Source organism: Anomaloglossus baeobatrachus, chromosome 2 (genome assembly GCF_048569485.1).
Source record: "Anomaloglossus baeobatrachus isolate aAnoBae1 chromosome 2, aAnoBae1.hap1, whole genome shotgun sequence".
Classification (NCBI taxonomy): Eukaryota; Metazoa; Chordata; class Amphibia; order Anura; family Aromobatidae; genus Anomaloglossus; species Anomaloglossus baeobatrachus.
In genome coordinates, this window is record NC_134354.1 from 442739606 (window position 1) to 442758550 (window position 18945).

Below are 18945 nucleotides of genomic sequence, written 5' to 3' on the forward strand. Positions count from 1 at the left end.
TTTAATGCCACCTGAAACATTATTATACATGAAATAAATCTGAATTTATAAGTTTATCTGCATTAGTTGTATCAATATATTGCTTTGTGTTAGATGAGTCATTCAGCCTCCTCTCTCTTGTCTGTGCAAACAGAAGTGATAATTGTTCTGAGTATATATCTGAAAGTGTCAATTATCATTTATTTTACACCTGAACCATTTTTTGGAAAGAAAGCATGCGCAGTTGCAAAATAACAAAACCTTTTACTGTCTGTTGTTCAAATATGTTTTTTCATGATTAAGGTGTGTCTGATTTTCTACAAAATTGGGAAAAGATGGTAATGTTTTAAAATAACAAAACCACTGTCGCTCCAGTGATACCAATCCGTTGCTTCCTACTGGTATGTACACTGGTGGACACACAGAAAAGGGCCCCTGTGAAAGAACAATAAATGAGCCCTTTACAGGTCAAGAGCTCATCACAATGCACGATTACACCTGGTTTGGAAATATAAATGGGCCCCATTACCTCTTATGCCCTGGTGCAGCCACACAAGCTGCATAAATGATATGTTCGCCCCAGGCTGTCTATGTGCAGAGCAGCAGTGGAAATGACCAGTCTACAACATGTGACTGCTGTATCCTATCAGTTTTGACACCTACTTCAACATCACTGCTCAGGTCAGGTGGTGTAGCCAGGATGTCCCGCGTAAAAAACCGGCAGGGATCAGGGAAAGGGCCAAAGACTGAGACTTCAACTTGTAACTAATGCTTATTCATTACTTGCCTTGGTCCTAAATTTGTATGAAAGCAGACAAACCCCTTTAAGAATCTCCACAAAAATGTTAAAGAATAGTTTAAATTAAACTTCAGTCAAATTGAAAATTGCTTTTAACGTCATGTCAAGAAGTACAGATATTATATTAAGAAAGATTCCTGATAATCAGGAACATCATAATATAAAAGATAAACCAAAGGTCCAAACAAAAATGCTCAAAAGCTAATGACATGAGCTTAACCGCTTCACGACACTTGATGTTATAGTCAGATAGCGTTTCACGACCGATAACGTATAGGTACGTTATGGCAATTGTGCAGGGCACAGAAGCTGTGCTCGCACGATTGCCAACAGGAGCTTGGGGAAATTGATAGCTGAGCTCCAGCAGTCACAGCCAGGGCCAGTAACTTTGCCTTTAGGCTGCTTACATGCTGCGACATCGCTAGCGATGTCGCTAGTGATCGTACCCCCCCCCGTCGTTCCGCGGTGAACAATATCGCTAGGACACGTCAAATGGACTTACCTTCTTAGCGACATCGCTGTGGCCGGCGAACAACCTCTTTTTTAAAGGGGCAGTTCATGGGGCGTCATAGCGATGTCAATCAACGGGCCACCAATAGAAGTGGAGGGGCGGGGAGCAGCCGCATTCATGTCACTCCCAACTTGTTGCCGGAGGATGCAGGAACTCTGTTGTTCGTCATTCCCGGGGTGTCACACGTAGCGATGTGTGCTGCCTCAGGAACGACGAACAACCTGCGTCCAGCACGAGCAACTATATTTTGAAAATGAACGACGTGTCAACGATTAACGATTTGGTGAGTATTTGTGATCCTTAGCGGTTGCTCGCAGGTGTCACACGCAACGATGTGGCTAACGAGGCTGGATGTGCGTCACGAATTCCGTGACCCCGACGACATATCGTTAGATACGTCGTTGCGTATAAAGAGGCCTTAAGTCCATTAAATCTGTTGTGATCCACAAAAGAAAACCTGCAAAAAAACAGAAACATACAAACACAAAGAAAAAAAGGAAGACAATTCTATGATATATTTTTTTCCTGTTAGTTGGTAAAAATGAAAATTTTGGGGCTAAAATAACATTTTTGTGGGAAAAAAGTGATTATTATTTTCACGGCTCAATGTTATAAAATATTGTGAAGCACCTGAAGGTTAAAGGTGGCAAGAACACCTCAAAATAAATTCCGAGAGGGGTGTAGTTTTCAAACTGGAATCACTTGTGGGGGGTTTCCACTGTGTAGCCACATCAGGGGCTCTGCAATTGTGACATGGCATCCACTATGTATTTCAGCCAATTTTGTGCTCCAAAAGTCAAATGGTGCTCCTTCCCTTCTGAGCTCTGCTGTGTACCCAAACAGTTTTCCACCACATATGGGGTATCATAAACACGAGAAATTGATCAATAAATCATATGGTTCATTTGTGAAAATGCAAAATTTGGGATTAAAGCAATATTTTTGGGCAAAAAAAGTACAACTTTCATTTTTTCCTTCCACATTGCTTTAATTCCTGTGAAACACCTAAAAGGTTAATAAACTTTTTGAATGTTGTTTTAAGCACTTTGAGGGGTGCAGTTTTAAAATAGTGCCCCTCTTGGGTATTTTCTGTCACATAGACGTCTCAAAATTATTTCAAATGTGATGTGGTCCCTAAAAAAATTGGTTTGATCAATTTTGTTGGAAAAAGGAGAAAATGCTGATATGATTTTAACCTTTCTAACGTCCTAAAAAAATATGTTTCAATAATGTTTCTGCTGTAAAGTAGATATGTGGCAAATGTTATTTATTAACTATTTTGTGTGACATTACTTTCTAGTTTAAAGGGAAGGTCTCTCGGTTTTTTATTTTTGTATTACTAATAGTGATTATGAAATCAAGTATTTTTAATACAAAAATAAACTCACTGTTTATTTAGTTTTTATTAAGGTAATCTCTATTTTTGGGGTCACTTTTGAGGTTACATATAGGTTAGGGACCCCAAAAATAGAGATTACCTTGGCGTTTGCTTTTGGGGCTCATTTGCATTGATCAATACAATGGCTAAACATCTCTCATTCCTATTATTCATAGCAGTTATGCACATTCCATTTTCATGTTTTTCACTTTTTCCAGATAGTCCATTGTATTTTTCAGTCTAGTATTCCCATAGCAGTTCTGCTTTTCATTATTCCCCTATACATTGTGACTGGTGTGCAACTCTTTATCCTACTGTTTAGTGCTGGTGTAGTGACCTGGTGAGCTTTACTTCCATGCACCCGTCTGTAGTTGGTGGGTCCCCGTAGCCTGAACCGTTTTGGGGTCCCCTCCTGTTGTCACAGTCCTGGCCCATATGGCAGGCATCTTGAACCTCTCTTGGGTTGGACCTCTGTACCAGTTCCCGGGTTCCCTCTTTGCTGCTGTGCCCCGGACACTAACGTCGATGAGGAACCCTGATGATTCCCTCACCGGGCAGATTTATCAGGTGAGCTTGAAGCGTCTTCCTGAACTAGGGCTCTGCACCCCGCTGGTGCTCTGTCCTGTGAGTACTCTCACACACTGTACTCTCCCTGGCGACCGTACGCCTTTAGCCCAACAAGCCACTTTACACTTTCTGTCTGAACGTCAACTTCTGACTGACTGTCTGACTGACTGTCTGTTCAACTAATTAAGCCAAAAAAGGAAATACCGTGTTTCCCCGATAGTAAGACCCCCCCTGATAGTAAGACGTAGTGGGGGTTTTGGGGGAATCGTCTAATGTAAGACGTACCCCGAAAGTAAGACATAGTAAACGGATCTGGAGCGGAATGAGCGGAGGGATGTGGAGACCGTGGGAGACGCAGTAATGTTGTCCGTTCCTGCCTCCCATCCCTGTGCCCGCACGCTGCACTACTTTCCCCTTCTCTGGAGACAAAGCGGCCTCCCTCCCCCTTTACCTGACACACGAGTCCCGTGCAGAAAGTTTGGGTGCAGGGGCTGGAGCGCGGCCGGGGGCTCAGCATGGTCCCGGCACAGCGGACAGTGTGTGCTGCACTCAGAGCTCTGCACCAACAATCAGCCCCATTCACTGGAATGAGAGGAATGTGCGAGCCGCGCTGGGTCCTAGAGCCGACTGCGCCGGCTGGGTCCTAGCGCCGGTGAGATCTAGGTGGCTGATGTAGACCAGGCGGCAGCGCAGGGCCCCAGTGCCGGCCATGTATCAGTACCAGCCGCTGCTGACACCGCTGCGCTCTGGTGCAGCCTCTTGCCTAGTCCATTTTACCACTCCACCTCCAAACAATCGCGGCAAGTCCCCATACGGTACATTGCATGGAGACTTGCTGCGATTGCTGTGGGATTTTTTTCCAATATAAGGCATACCCCAAAAGTAAGACATAGTGGGACTTTTGGGGGTAAAAAGAATGTAAGACACTGTCTTACTTTCGGGGAAACACGGTAGATCTCCATTGCTAACTACACATTAATATAGCAACACTCACCATATCAAAATTATTAACCAATAGAGTCTGCATAGGATTGAATAAATATCAAAAAACCTCTATGGTTAAGAATTTAAAATTTTATTTCATCATATAAATATTACAAAAGATTACAAATTTTTTATTGGTGCTGGTACCCACAGATAAAAAAAACCCTACCCCATAAAAACATACAAAGACAAACTGGTGCAGTATGGTCAATATGAATATTGAAAAATCAAATTATTACCAAAATGTGGACTCATGGGTTAAGAGAATTTTCATACATAGAATTCTATTTGATAGATCTCACTACGCAGCCATAAATACAATTTGTAAAGTGCAAGTGCAGCATAAAACGGAAAAGCTAACATATATAAAAAACCCTAATCATAAATTACCAATGTGCAGCTGTATACATGCATTATGGAATAATAACTCAAAAACCGTAATGTAATAGACATATAAATCAAGGCTACACGTCAGATGACAACATATATGGCATAGCCCACAGCACTGAGTATACTCAAATGAGATCAATATGCAGGCATACAGAATAACAGGGCAAACAGCTATCGCAGCCCCCGTTAGTCTTGTAGGAGAACCAGGAGATACAAACCAGGAGTCAAACCACACTGCCCACACTTCGCTCACTTTCACACTCGCTTCGTCAGGAGGTGCTGGGGCAGTCACAGGGTCAACCATTTATACCCAAAAGCCCACCTGAGGTCATCCACGGCGCACACCGTGCGGCGGATGCCGCGTCATCCACCGCAGCTGGCCTCCCGGAAGACGCTGTGCGCATGTGTGTCGCCCTGGGCAAGCCAGGGGACACAGGTCGCACATCACCACACCCCACACTCCAGGTAGGCACATCAATGCTAACCAGAAATCCTTGTTGCCTTCCTCCAGAGGCTGATGATTCACACCAGGGGGTGGGCCAGGCGCTTGGCTCCGCCCACCAAGGAGGTCACAGCTCTGGAGGCGGGAGAAACCAGGCAGTCCAGTGAGGGACATGGAGGAGTGAAGTAGAGTCGAGTCAGGGAGGAGGAAGTAGAAGGAGTGGAAGAGAAGCCCAGGCAGGGCAAGTGTGAGGAGCTAAAGAGAAAGTAAACAGCTAAGAGAAAGTAAGAAAGTAGTAAAGGAGGAAAACAAGTGAAGTGAGAGTAAAGAAAGAAAGCCTGAAGGGTCCAGCTTTGTGGAGGGCCAGATCAGCAAGGTCAGCGACGGCGGTGACTGTCTGGAGGGGGACCGTTTGGAAGTTCCTGGAAGGACCCCGTTGGCTGTGTGCCCGGTGGTCTGGAGCAGTGTTCCGAAGGACAGTCAGCACCAGGGCAGGGGCCTCTCGGACCCCGGCAAGGCTAGGAGTCGCCAAATTTGCCGAATCCGTCAGTGAAGGGGACGTAGATCCCCCAACAACCAAGTCCCGATTGACGGCAACAGCCCAACCTGAAGCAGAGAGACACCGCCACCGCCACGGCACCAGTTTCTCAGGGCCAGCGCCTGCGGGCAAAGTGTAGAGCTCCTCCGGCCCAGATTGCAGTCGGGGAGCGGGTAACCGGAGGGAATCCACCGCTACCATCAGTCAAACATAGGTGCAAGGAAGAGGGACATCACCGTCACCTACCGGGAGTGCAGGTGCAGCCGTCTGTGGGACCGCCCTACCAGCCGTTTGGTTTACCGTACAAACTGTGTCCACGTCTCAGGCTGAGTGAATACCACAGTGCCGCAAGGCACAGCGCTGCCCCCGCGTCCCTGCGCCCACCAGGCCCCGCACCTCACAAACCATCACCGGGCCCCGGGATCACCAACCCCTACCCACGGAGGGGCAACACCACACCTGGCTGCTCCGCATCACCATCCCCGGGACCCCCGAATTGAGCAGCGGTGGTGAAATCACCACAACCGTGGGTGGCGTCACGAACTATAACAATCCCCCACACCCAACCACAAAACCCCCCTTTCACTCACGGGCGAGGAGTGTCGCCCGAGAAACCCCGGGATCCGGCCCACAGCTCGAGCCACCACTGAGCAGCTGCCGGACCCGAGCAGAAGGGGTGAGCGTAGTGTGCCGACACCCTCCTCCCCGCCCGCGACACATGCACAACAGGCGTCTCTCAATTGGGCGCCGGCTGGAGAGGGGAGACAGCCTCCGACATGCAGGGCACGCTCTGACGTCAGCATAACCTGTGGCCATAGTGGAAAAGGGCTATGGTAATGGCAAAATAGACCACTAATACAGAAAACCGGATTCCTGAGACAGAATAACACAGATCATTATTGCGGACATATATGCATACAAAAAGTCAGAAACGTATGACAATTATATTAGTTATAAAACAACACATGGAACACATGTACCAAAATGTGAACACCCCCAAGTATTAAATACTGGCACATAGAAAAATTCACACATTCATCCAAACGGATGTATACTCCCAATATGTACGAATGTAGAAAAATACATATTTTGTCTAACAGATAACAGCATGAAACCCCCTGTATGAACACAAATACATAATTAGCATTTCTATAAAAAGAGAAATGAGCACATCTTCATCAACAGAGAAGTTCCTCTAGAGGGTATATATCCATAATCCTCCATGTGATCCATATGCTAATAAAGAATCCATCCAGTCCACAATGATTTATTGAGGTATTATACAATCAGAGAATTCTGTATCTGTATAGGAAAAAATTGTTGAAAGAATGAGAAAGTGACCTAAAATCACATAAAAAGTGAAAGAATTGCTGACAGCTTATATCAAAAATAGAGAAAAATTTCTTAAATTTCCTAATATTTTAATATCCGCCAACCCGAGTAGAACAAAAATCTACCGGAAAACACAGAAGACATAGTGGAAATCCAAAAAGAGAGACGAGAAAAACCACTATCAATAATTTATAAAAATGGTTTAAAGGAAATCAAATCATTTAAACCCTCAAGGTGGCTTTACACACTGCAACATCGCAAACGACATCGCTGTAACGTCACCAGTTTTGTGACATAATAGCAACCTCCCCAGCGACATTGCAGTGTGTGAAACACATCAGCGACCTGGCCCCTGCTGTGAAGTTGCTGATCGCTACAAATCGTTCAGGTCCATTCTTTGGTCCTTTGTTTCCCGCTGTGCAGCATGATCGCTAGAAAGTTTCAATGTGTAAAGGGGACTTAAAACACTGGAAACGAATGATGCGTCACAATATCTGTCAATCACTATTCTCTGTCAGTCGGTATCTCCCTCTCGGTCTCTATTCTCTCTCTGTTGGTCCGTCACAATCTCTGTCCCTCGCTCACAGTCTGTCGGTCATTTTCCCCTCCTCTCTCATACTCACCGATCCCCGGCGCGGCGCTGCACGGCATTCACACTGCTGCGGCGACTTTTACTATTTTGAAAAAGCCGGCCGCTCATTAAACAATTTCGTATTCCCTACTTTCCCCGCCCGAGGCGCCTATGATTGGTTACCCCGATTTGCCAACGCACCAGGGCAAATCGGGAAGAGCCGGGTACAGTCCCAGAACTGTCGCATATAATGTATGCGGCAATTCTGGGCGGCTGCTGACTGATATTGTTAGGCTGGGGGGCTCCCCATAACGTAGAGCTCCCCATCCTGAGAATACCAGCCTTCAGCCGTATGGCTTTATCTGGCTGGTATTAAAATTGGGGGGGACCGCACGCCGTTTTTTTTAATTATTTAATTATTTATTTCACTGCACAGTATAGACACGCCCACCGGCTGCTGTGATTGGGTGCAATGAGACACCTGTCACTCAGCGTGGGGGCGTGTCTCACTGCAACCAATCATAGGCGCCTGTGGGCGGGGAAAGTAGGGAATACGAAATTGTTTAATGAGCGGTCGGCTTTTTCAAAATAGTAAAAGCCGCCGCAGCAGTGTGAATGCCGTGCAGCGCCGCGCCGGGGATCGGTGAGTATGAGAGAGGAGGGGAAAATGACCGACAGACTGTGAGAGAGGGACAGAGATAGTGACGGACCGACAGAGAGAGAATAGAGACCGAGAGGGAGAGACCGACTGACAGAAAATAGTGATTGACAGATATTGTGACACATCACTCGTTTCCAGTGTTTGACTAGCTAGGTCGTTCTGCAGGTCCGGATCGCTTTTGCGTCGTTGGCCAGGTTTGCCTGTTTGACAGCTCACCAGAGACTCACCAGAGACTTTGTAGCGATCCCGGCCAGGTTGGGATCGCTGGTGGGATTGCTGAAAGTCTCAGTGTGTAAAGGGATCTTTTAGGTTTTTCTGTCTCCAGCATGGTAATCCACTTAATCTCCCTTTGTGCTAACACTCTCTTGGGATCACCACCCCTTGGGCCCAGATAAACCCTATCAATGCCTCTAAATTTAAGCAGGCGCCAGTTAGGCTATGTGCGTACGTTGCGTAATTACATGCAGTTACGCTGCACTTTGTAGCGCAGCGTAACTGCATGCGTCCTGCATCCCCTGCACAATCTATGGAGATTGTGCAGGGGCCGTGCGCACGTGGGGTTTTAGAGCGCAGCGCTTCGGCTGCTGCCCGAAGCGCGCGTTCTAAGACGTGACATGTCACTTCTTCCGTGCGCTTTGCCGGCAGCCCCTGCAGTGTCTATGGCAGGAGCTGCAGGCAGAGCGCATGGAATTGGCTTTTTTTTTTTCACTACGGACATTTTCTGCAGCGATTTGAAGCGCTCGTGTGCTCTTCAGATCGCTGCAGAAAATTCTGCAGGGCCAGTACGCAACGTGCGCACATAGCCTTACAGTTATGTTTCTCCTTGAAATGCTTTGGAATATTTTTCAAAATTTCTAACTCCTCCGGTTTCACAGTCCTAGCCGCCTTCTTGATGTCCGTGATGTGCTCAAGAATCTTCATCTTAAACTCACGAGACGTAAGGCCCACGTAAATGAGCCCACAGAGTCATTTAGCCCAGTAGATCACATACGTTGTTCTACAATTGATGTGATGCACGATTTTAAATTCCTTACTATTAGCGGAATCATGGAAAGTAAATGCTCTCTCCATCTGTGAGCAAGCAACACAATTCCCACAACAAAAGGAGCCCCATCTTGGTCCCCTAGATCTCTCCAAAAAATTCGAGGAAGTTGGTGTGTAGTGGTTTTAACTATTATATCCTTTAAGGTTTTTGATCTCCGAGGTGATACGGATGGTCTATCTGAAAGGACAGACTTTAAATCATTGTCGGATAGTAATATAGGCCAATATCGCCCAATCACTTTCCTCATTTTATGCCATTGGGAATGGTAGAGCGTAATAAGCCTCACTTGATTGTCAGATGTTTTAACTACAGGTCTCAACAAATCATCTCTAGATGTAATCTTGGCCCTGTCATATCCATGTTGGATTGAATTATCTGTGTAGTGTCTGTTCTTAAACCGCCTTTTAAGTTCTAAAGCTTGTCCCTGAAACAAATTGATATCTGAACATATATGACGAGCCCTAAGAAACTGACCTGTTGGAACCGAGTTGATGACCTGTGGTGGGTGGGACAATTTAGCACTCAAAAAAGAATTGACGGCGGTACCCTTTCTGAAAATATCCGTCTTAATGGAACCATCCTCACTTCTCATTACTTTGATGTCCAAAAATTCAGTGGAGTACATACTGCAATGATAGGTCAAATTCCTGTTACAATCATTGTTGTTTAATGAGGACATGAACATGTCGAGTCTCTCCCGCTCACTCTGCCAGATAGCAAAGATGTCATCAATATATCTCACCCACATTAAGACTGTTCCACAGTCATCTTCTGGCTACTGTATCAGGCGTTCCCAATACCCCAGGAAGAGGCACGCATACGAGGGCGCACAATACGCCCCCATATCAGTGCCCCTCTCCTGGAGATAGTAACGCCCCTTGAAGAGAAAGTAGTTGTGGGTGAGAATAAATCTGAGCAGGGTGAGCAGGAGATCGACCAATCCATTATCCAAAGATGTAGTACCCAAATAAAATTCCACTGCCTTCAGTCCGTCTGCATGAGATATGAACGTATAAAGAGACTCCACGTCTGCAGTTAGCATTATAATGCCATCATCCAGATGTAAATCCTGCAGTTGGACTAAAAAGTCAGTGGAATCTCTTATATAGGAGGGAAGATTAAACATCAGGGGCTTAAGGTAATAATCCAGAAAAATATAGGCGGGTTCACATAGACCAATAATGCCCGAAACGATAGGCCTGCCTGGGGGATTCTCAATGTCCCTATGGACCTTCGGTAGGAAGTTCAAAGTCGGTGTTGTAGGGAGCTGATTAAGCAAACCCTCCAACACCGTTTGTGGTATAATATTCTCATCGAAGGCCTTTTTTAATATCGTCTCTAGTTCATATTGCACCGATACAGTCGGGTTACCATCAAGCTTGCAATAACATTTACGGTCATTCAGTTTCCTGAATGCCTCATTTTCATATTTCACAGTGGGCCACACCACCACATTGCCAGCCTTGTTGGCCTGTTTCACCTAGGAGTCCACATTTTGGTAATAATTTGATTTTTCAATATTCATATTGACCATACTGCAACAGTTTGTCTTTGTATGTTTTTATGAGGTAGGGTTTTTTTTATCTGTGGGTACCAGCACCAATAAAAATTTTGTAATCTTTTGTAATATTAATATGATGAAATATAATTTAAAATTCTTAACCATAGAGGTTTTTTTATATTTATTCTATTCTATGTAGACTCTATTTATTGGTTAAAACTGTCTGTTCAACTGTCTGTGTCTCTGACCAGATGTCCATCTTTCAGCAACTGCACTGACTAGCCCCTCCTCCCAGGTTCCTGACTAGCGGATTGGATGAGTCCAGACCAATAGGTGGCCATCCATCAGTTCCGTCTCTAGCCTGGTATCCAGTCTGGGGAAAAGGGAGTGGATGTGTGTGTTTGGATGGTGCTTTACCGGCACTGGTCTTCCAGGAATCCGGAGTTAGATGCAGTACCCTGTAGCACCTGATGCCTCAGGGGCGCCACATTCCCCCTTGGTATATCTCAGCACATCCTCGGGCTGCAGACATAAACAACAAAATACCACATTTTTAATATGCAGAAAAACTTGGTAACTTTCTTCCCTTGCAAGGGAGGCATTTTTCATGACCGTTTCAGTAAAATAAAACATGTTAACATAAGGTACCTCTCCTGCCACCCACAACCCAGAGTCCCTGGTCTCCTCTTCAAAAGACTGTGCTGCAGAATAAGGGTCCTCTTCGGAAGACTGTGTTGCAGTATTACTCTGGTAGTTGGCACAACTAATGCAACTATGTACACTGAAAGTTTTTGCTACTACCAGTCCAGGAGCTGGTGGTCCATTTTTATCAACGTATCACATCATGATCCAAAAAGTTTATACAGGAAAGTCTCTGTAGGATCAATACATTGCATAACCATTTACATTTTATAACCATTCTTATTTTTCTATGGTTCCCTATGGGTGTCTCGGCTTAGGAGCCCTGGTTACTACCTCCCAGCCCCAGGAACTTGCTTTTCCTAACTTAATGTTCATGGGGTTGAGTCCAGTTCCTCCACCCTTCTGTACACTACTATATACAGTCTATTTACATAAGGATACCTTTTTATATTTTCTTATTTTGACAGCTACTCTCTGTACCTGGATGGGGGCTGACCAAAGTTGCAATGACTTGACCTATGTAACTCAAGTGTCTCAGCTTGTCCCTGCTGTACTCTGGTGTCTGGTGTAAGTGTCCCACCAGTGTCTGTACTCGGGATAGACCTATGTGTTATAGGTAGACTGGGTAGTTGTCTGCGACTCCTTAGGGGCACTTTGCACACTACGACATCGCAGGTGCGATGTCGGGGGTCAAATTGAAAGTGACGCACATCCGGTGTCGCAGGCGATATCATAGTGTGTAAAGCCTTTTTGATACGATTAACGAGCGCAAAATCGTCGTAATCGTATCATCGGTGTAGCGTCGGTCAGTTCCATAATTTGGAAATGACCGATGTTACGATGTTGTTCCTCGTTCCTGCGGCAGCACACATCGCTGTATGTGAAGCCGCAGGAGCGAGGAACATCTCCTACCTGCGTCCTGCGGCTCACGTCAGCTATGCGGAAGGAAGGAGATGGGCCTATAATCTACACACATCCTCATGGCGCCATCCTTCTTTCTAACCAGGACCAGTGGAGCTGCCCAGGGGCTACAACTTTCTCTGATAACCCCAGCCTCCTTCCTGTTCCTCAACATTTCCTTGGCACACTGATAGTGAGCTGGTAGTATAGGCTGATATCTCTCTTTAATGGGGGGATGGTCTCCTGTGGGTATATGGTGTTGTACCCCTTTTATGCTCCCAAAATCTAATGGATCCTCACTGAAAACCTGTTCATACTCTTGTGCCACCCGATAAACTCCATGTTTCTGATGAGAAGGAGTGGAATCAGTTCCTACATCCAGTTTCTGACACCAATCCTCTAACTGTTCCTGGGAACTGTTATACTCTGCCGGTTCTGATGAGGCCAGAGGTTACACTGCATGGATGGAGTCATTAGTAACTGTAAACAACTTGGCAATGGTGGCGTACCTGGGCAATTTAGTTTCCTCCTCCCTATAATTTAACACTCTCATGGGTACCCTTCCCTTGCGTACATCAACCAACCCCCGAGCTGTCAGGACTGTAGACCAATTCTCTGAGTATATGGGCTCCACCACTGCCTGGTAATCTCGCCCTTTGAGGCCTATTGCCGCCCGACACCATATCATCATTTGACTTCTTGGGGGTATTACAATAGGACCAGAGTCCATTACCCGTACATTACCAATTTCCCCACCAGATAGGTTTACCTGTTGCCTCTGCAGGAGGGCTCTGATTTCTTTTTGCAGGACCCTCTCTGCCCGACGCCGGCAGTTTCAGCAATCTGTTGGAGTAAGAACAGCACTTCTCCCAAACAATTTTCAATTATATTGGTACCCAAGATCATCCGTGGATTTTTCTCATTGGCATCAGTTTCAACTGCAATCAATCCTTAGCCCTGTAGCTCTACCCTCCCCACTTTTATGGTTACCTCTCTGAACCATATCTGAGTTATTGGTAATCCATTAACACTAGAAGTTCCAGAAATTTCGAGCTCCCCCCTGAAGTCCCGAAAGAGTGTCAAATGACCCTTAGTAAACTGAATAGAACTAACTAGAAACTAAATGGCTAAACTCAATGGAAAACAACAACCTCCTGTGGTGCGACAGTAATGGCCTTAGTTACAGAAAAAAAGACGGTGATTATAGGATGTTAGCTAAAATCCTTCAGGTCATCCGACCCGTCTCTGGGTTCCAAAGGTAAAAATGTTAAATGACCCCTCTCTGGGATTTCTAGTGTTAATAGCATAAATGGTGAGGCCTGAGTCAAGACGGGTGAGCTCAATATCAAACCAGAATCTCTTGTAAAGAACATACGGGATGGTTGTTATCTGCGAGACAGTATCCAAAAATGCAGATGTGGGAATTCCGTCCAGTGCGATGGACAGAATTGGTCCTCCCACATATCTATCACACCAAGCAGATGGGCATTGTCATCTTATTCTTGGGGGTTGGCCCTTGGCCCCAGGGATTGCTGGTATAAAGGACACACTCTTGCAAAATGGCCTGCCTTGTTGCAGCGACAGCAGATGGGTTGTCCAGATGAGTCGTAGTGATCGCTAGTTCTTCCTCGAGATGATGGGATCCTCCTTCCTCGCATCCATGGAACGTCCTTAGGGCAGTCGGCCACCTGAATCTATCCTGATAACTTGGGTTCTGGCTTGAGTTGCATCACTTTTAAGATCATGGCTACAGCCTTACTTAGCTGCTGCACTTGGGAACACAGGTCATCAGAAGCACCAGGTGTCGCAGCCTGTCCATTAGTCTCCCCAAAGGTTAAGGAAGAGGGTTCCTCCCTCAAAGGTGAGGTACTGACTTGCCCTGATGGAGGTGCAGAGTCTGTGTTGCAAGAGGTTGCAGCGCTTTTATTGCTCAGTCCTTTAAGACAACAAAGTCCACATCAGGGTGTTCCAGATCCTACAGGCTCAGCTGCTTACTGTCCTCAAATGATTGTAACCCCTGCAGGAACTGTTCAATCATAATCTTATTCCCTTCCTGGGCACTGATTGAGTCTACATGTTTCAAGGTCCTCAGTGCTGCTTGTAATCTTAGGGGTACTTTGCACACTACGACATCGCAAGCCAATGCTGCGATGTCGAGCGTAATAGTCCCTGCCCCCGTCGCAGCAGCGATATCTTGTGATTGCTGCCGTAGCGAACATTATCGCTACGGCAGCTTCACATGCACTTACCTGCCCTGAGACGTCGCTCTGGCCGGCGAACCGCCTCCTTACTAAGGGGGCGGGTCGTGCGGCATCACAGCGACGTCACACGGCAGGCGGCCAATAGAGCGGAGGGGCGGAGATGAGCAGGATGTAAACATCCCGCCCACCTCCTTCCTTCCTCATTGCAGCCAGGACGCAGGTAAGGTGATGTTCCTCGCTCCTACGGCTTCGCACACAGCGATGTGTGCTGCTGCAGTAACGAGGAACAACATCGTACCGTCGCTGCTGAAAAATTATGGAAATGTCGGACACTACACCAATGATACGATAACGACGCTTTTGCGCTCGTTAATCGTATGTAAAAGGATTCACATACTACAATGTCGACAGCGACGCCGGATGTGCGTCACTTTCGATTTGACCCCACCGACATCGCACCTGCGATGTCGCAACGTGCAAAGTACCCCTTAGAGCATAGTCACTTATACAGTCCTGCAGCCTCTGTCTGCAATTCTCAGCTCTGCCTCTGTGCGGGTTTCAAAAGCAATTTTCAACTTTTCAAAAATGGTGTTTACTGATTCCCAGTCTGCATCTGACCAGGTCTGTATTTCCAGCTCTGCTACACCCGTTAACTGTCCCAGCACAACAGATCCTCTTTGTTTGCCAGTGATTGCATACATGTCTAATACAGTACATATTTTCTTCTAAATCCCGATTAAGGCATCTGGTTTATCAACATACTGGGGAATTAATAGGGAAAAATAAAAATAAAATGTTTTTATCGTGACGCCACCTGCGGTATGCGGCTATATAGGGAAAGCCACCGCTACAAAGTCTCTCACTGCTGGGGCTGATGGTATTGAGCAGCTTGGATGTTATGGCCCTTCACAAGTAGAGCTAAGCTCCAAGGGAGAATGATGGTGGTAGTAGTATGGTGAAAGTTGGTGATGGTGTAGGAAGAATTCAGACAACACAGGGGCTGCAGTTTAACTTGTTCTTTACTCTCTGGTTCTGAGTACCGGCTGGTGCTGGTTTCTACCAATCTGGGCCTCAGGTAATCCGGTATTCCCTTTATCCCAGTGCCGGTGTAGTGACCTGGTGAGCTTTACTTCCATGCACCTGTCTGTAGTTGGTGGGTCCCCGAAGCCTTAAGCGTTCTAGGGTCCCATCCTGTTGTCACAGTCCTGGCCCTTATGGCAGGCAGCTTGAACCTCTCTTGGGTTGGACGTCTGTACCAGTTCCCGGTTCCCTCTTTGCTGCTGTGTTCCGGACACTAACGTTGATGAGGAACTCTGATGATTCCCTCACCAGGCAGATTTATCAGGTGAGTTTGAAGCATCTTCCTGAACTAGGGCTCTGCACCCCGCCAGTGCTCGGTCCAATGAGTACTCAAACCATACTCTCCCTGTCGACCGTACGCCTTTAGCCAACAAGCCACTTTACACTTTCTATCTCAACGTCAACTTCTGACTGACTGTCTAACTTACTGTCTGTTCAACTTTCTGTGTCTCTGACAAGATGTCCGTCTTCCATCAACTGCACTGACTAGCCCCTCCTCCTCCCAGATGTCTAACTAGCGGATTGGATAAGTCCCGACTAGAGTTGAGCGTGGTTCATGGTTCGTGGTTCTCCAGTTCGCGGTTCGAGTGATTTTGGGGGCTGTTCTAGATCGAACTAGAGCTCGAGCTTTTTGCTAAGGCTCGATAGTTCTAGTTACGTTCGAGAACGGTTCTAGCAGCAAAAAGCCAAGCTAATTACTAGCTGGCTTTCCGCTGTAATAGTGTAAAGTACTCTGTGACTCACACTATTATGAAATTTCAGCGTATAGTGTGCGGGAACAGCGCGTTCAGATCACTGCTGCTGGGATAATGGCGATCACCATTTTTTTTTTTCTGTTCTTCCTTCCCTCCCTAAGCGCGTGTGTAGTGGGGCGGGCCAGCATGTCAGCCAATCCCAGACACACAAACAGCTAAGTGGACTTTTAGCCAGAGAAGCAACGGCATGTGTGATAGGATGTCCATGTCACATGTCCCTGCATTATAAATATGGGCATCTGCCCGTCTGGACGCCATTATCTGCCTTCTGTGTCTGGGTGTCAGTCACCGCAGGTGCAGCTCCTGTCTCCGATACTGCTGTGTATGCTCTACACACAGCGCCATACAGAATAGGGTTAGAAGTGTCTTTCAGCCCTTCTAAGGGCTAATTACAGCAGGCTCAGAGCCATAGGTGACAGTCAGGTCCGTGGAAAGAGTTTTTAACAGCTACAGATAAGAGCGTCTGTGTAGCTAAGGTCAGGGAGTTCCTTGCTGCATTTCACCATTAGGAGGGATAGAAAGTGAGGCTTCCTTTCCTCCACACTGACCCACAACCCGGCCACTGTACCCTCCTGCCCTTTGCACACTCAAGCTCATTGTTACTAAGCCATTATACTAGGAAACACTGAGGAAACTTAGTGGCATCCTAAAAGTGGCTGTTGGGCTTCTATTAGTGTCCCACTAGTGCAATTCTATTTGCAGCACCTCTGCATTGCACACTCAAGCTCATTGTTACAAAGCCATTAGAATACCAAACACTGAGGAAACTTAGTGGCATCCTAAAAGTGGCTGTTGGACTTCCATTAGTGTCCCACTAGTGCAAATCTATTTGCAGCAACTCTGCATTGCACAATCAAGCTCATTGTTACAAAGCCATTAGAATACCAAACACTGAGGAAACTTAGTGGCATCCTAAAAGTGGCTGTTGGACTTCCATTAGTGTCCCACTAGTGCAAAGATATTTGCAGCACCTCTGCATTGCACACTCAAGCTCAGTGTTACAAAGCCATTAGAATACCAAACACTGAGGAAACTTAGTGGCATCCTAAAAGTGGCTGTTGGACTTCCATTAGTGTCCCACTAGTGCAAATCTATTTGCAGCAACTCTGCATTGCACACTCAAGCTCATTGTTACAAAGCCATTAGAATACCAAACACTGAGGAAACTTAGTGGCATCCTAAAAGTGGCTGTTGGACATCATTAGTGTCCCACTAGTTCAAAGATATTTGCAGCACCTCTGCATTGCACACTCAAGCTCATTGTTACAAAGCCATTATAATACCAAACACTGAGGAAACTTAGTGGCATCCTAAAAGTGGCTGTTGTACTTCATTAGTGTCCCACTGGTGCAAATCTATTTGCAGCACCTCTGCATTGCACACTCAAGCGCATTGTTACAAAGCCAGGAAGAGGCTCGGTCTAAGGGGGAGGGGAGTGCAAACACAATGCTTGATGAGGAACTTCTAGATCCCACCTACTGTCAACCCACAGTCAGGCACTCGAGGAGGTCAACAGAGGCAGTAGAGGAGGATGCTACTGACGACGAAGTTACCTTGCGCCTTCCTGGACAGAGTCGGAGTACTGGTAGCACGTCTACAACTGCATCCTCAGCCACCACTCTGCCTCTGACCACTAGTCGGGGTGGCTCAGCAGGTCGCATGCTCTCTAAGCCTTGCCTAGCCTGGTCCTTTTTTGACACAGCAAAAGATCGCCCAAATCATGTGATATGTAAAATTTGTCGTGATTCTGTTAGTAGAGGGCAAAACCTTCGCAGTTTGACAACTTCTTCCATGAATCGTCACATGAATAAATATCATATGTCCCAGTGGGAAGGTTACCGTGCTGCAATGCGGCCTAGCAGAGCGGACCATCCACCACCTGCCCCTTCCAGTGCATCCGCGCACTCTTCATCTTCTAGGACTGTGGGGACAGCTGTCACACCTGGTTTTCCACGCACAACTTCCACCACTGTAAGCGCAACAGGCAGTTTGCTTGGTAGGTCATCAGTTGGTTTGGAAGGGGAAACAAGTGTACAGCTCTCTCAGACATCGATAGCACCAACGTTGGATAAAGGCAACATCATGTCTACGCCTGCACTTTCCTCACAAACCTGCTTTTTACCAGGGACACCCTACTCACCACCGTCTCCACACAGCAGCCAGATCTCTGTCCCTCAGATGTGGACAAATAAAAGGCCATTTCCTGCGACCCATGACAAAGCTAAGAGGTTGACTTTATCCCTCTGTAAGCTCTTGGCTACCGAAATACTGCCTTTCCGCCTGGTGGACACACAGGATTTTAGGGACCTTATGTCTGTCGCTGTGCCCCAGTACCAGATGCCCAGTCGCCACTACTTCTCTAAGAAAGGTGTGCCTGCGCTACACCAGCATATCGCACACAACATCACCGCTTCCTGGAGAAAATCTGTGTGTGAACGGGTGCATTTCACCACAGATACTTGGACCAGTAAGCATGGAAAGGGACGTTACATGTCGCTGACTGGGCACTGGGTAACTATGGTGATAGATGGTGAAGGGTCTGCTGCACTAGTCTTGCCGTCCCCACGACTTGTGTGTCAATCCTCTGTCTGTCCAAGTTCCTCCACTGCTTCTGCCTCCTCAACCTCGTCTGGGTCCTCCACCTCCGCCCCAAGCCTGCCTGGTCAGGC